Source organism: Zeus faber (assembly GCF_960531495.2).
Source record: "Zeus faber genome assembly, chromosome: 8".
Classification (NCBI taxonomy): Eukaryota; Metazoa; Chordata; class Actinopteri; order Zeiformes; family Zeidae; genus Zeus; species Zeus faber.
In genome coordinates this window covers 1,536,436-1,538,935 of record NC_137195.1, presented here as the reverse complement: position 1 = coordinate 1,538,935, position 2,500 = coordinate 1,536,436, and positions in this window count along the sequence as shown.

Here is a 2,500-nt window from a genome sequence, read left to right as displayed (position 1 = left end):
GCTGTCACTAATGGGCAAATACAAATAATTGTGATAAACAGATCAATTATTTCGATGGTGTATTGTTTTACATCCACGTTTATAAAGAAGAAACATTTTGGCATTGAATTTGAAGAGTTTATTGGGGAAATGCAAAAACTGAACTGAAAAATCATTCATTGGATCAACTTTAAAAAATGCTCAAAATTGCTTCATATTTGTTTTCGGTTTTCTTAAACTGAACTTGAGAGATTTAAGTCTACGTTTCAATTTGAGAAAACCAAAAAAAGATGTGACTTTCACAAATGAAAGAATTTATCTACGTTGATTCATCACAATAATATTGTGCTCAGTGTTTTCATTCTATTCGCTGTTGAATTCTTCCTTTGGCTCAAAATTCCCCCTCAATTTGTATGGAAACGTGGAATGAAAAGATTTTACAACATGATCCCAATCAGCTCCAACACACGTGCTTCCGTGGAAGCTGTGACGGCTCCTTAATTCCTAGAGAGACGCGGTGGACTCGGACTTCATATTTACGATAGAATATCCAGTATTTGACGCACATGAAGTCGGGGCTGAGTGACATGTTCTTATGATGTCATCACGAGACTATTAGGGTCTGGGATCGTGCTTCTGGTGACATGGTGATGTCGTTTGTCGCGCTCCCCCTCGTCTTGCGCTGTGCGTGTGTCTACATTTAGAACATGTCTATTGTGAGTTGGACGCCAAGCGGAGTCTAAACATGTTCTGAGTGGAAGCTTCCAGTAAAACACACACACACACACACACGGTCAGGATATGAATGCATTTTTATTTATTAATGTATTCATACAAAAAGGTTCCCAAATATTCTACACAATGTCGGTTTAAAATGTCTTCATCGTCCCACAGGAGCTTAATCAGGTGGAGTTGTATCATTGTACATTCACTTTCAGGAGGTTCCGTTGTATGAATTGACCTGTGATAGGTTCTTAGATCTGCGATGTCTGTGAATCTATGAATTGTGCGAAAAAATACATTAAAAAATTGTAGAATTAAAAGGACAGAAAGACACAAGATGATTTTATATGCACTCACTCAAAGAACATCATGATAGGTAATTTGTAATGAGTTGTTAATGACTAAATTTTATGAATTATATTGACATATAAATATATGATGTATAATATAATTTATATTCATAAAATATTACTACCTGTGTGTGTTCGGGTGGTTTCCATGTGTTTCTGCCGCCGGCCAGATGGAGGCATCAGTCATTCACTTTCAGTTCTACAGAAAGGATTCATAAGGAGGATAATATAATATAATATAATATAATATAATATAATATAATATGATATAATATAATATAATATGATATAGTATAATATAATATGATATAATATGATATAGTATAATATAATATAATATAATAAAATATAATATAACAGTATATTATAATATAATATAATATAATATAATATAACAATATAATATAATATAATAAAATATAATATAACAGTATAATATAATATAATATAGGGGATATATATGAGAGGAAAGGGGGAGGAGTCTTTTTAATTGAGGGCGGGGCTGAAAGGGATCAAAACAGGAAGAAAAAGACAAAACAAAATGGCCGCCACTAGACGTGTTTGTCATGGAGTTTAAAATATTTCATAAAAGATTGACTGGTGTCTCGGAGGAGGCAGGAAGTGACGTCGTTGTGAAGAATCTCATCTGACAGAATCTAAACAGTGTCCAGATAACAACCCCTTGAGCACCCTGTCTGTCTGTCTGTCTGTCTGTCTGTGTGTGTCTGTGTGTCTGTCTGTCTGTGTGTCTGTCTGTCTGTCTGTCTGCCTGTGTGTGTGTGTGGGTTTCTGTGTGTCTGTCTGTCCGCCTGTCTATCTGTCTGTGTGTCTGTCTATCGGGAGGCGATAGTGGCGCCGCCCCTAGCGGTCGCCTGCGCCAGCGCTCCGGTTACTTTCTTACTCTTTAGTATTTTTTTCCTTTTTTTACCACAGTGTTTGCCAGAAAAACATCAACAATTAACTCATACGACCGCGATGCACTCATGGATATAAACATTTCCCTAAACGAACAACTTTGGGACTTTTTATCCGTGGGAGCAGAGTGGGCGGCGGAAATCCTACGCGGGAACACTCGCAACAACAACTACAACAACAAAAATGGAGCCGCTGTTCCACGAGCCGGCCCACGGAGGAAGCACCGAGGTAAACGCGGCGGCATTCGGGTCAGAATGAGGACGCAACCTTACCGTCCACCTCTGCCAAGCATCCTTCTTGCTAACGTCCAGTCCCTGGAGAACAAGATGGATGAACTTCGTGCGAGGATTCAATTCCAGCGAGACACGAGGAACTGTTGCGTCCTCTGCCTGACGGAAACATGGCTGAATCCACTGGTGCCGGATGAAGCCATACGTCCAGCCGAGGCCTTCTCCGTGTTCCGCGGCGACAGAACGGGAGAGTCGGGGAAATCCAAAGGTGGAGGCGTCTGCCTAATGGTAAACAACCGCTGG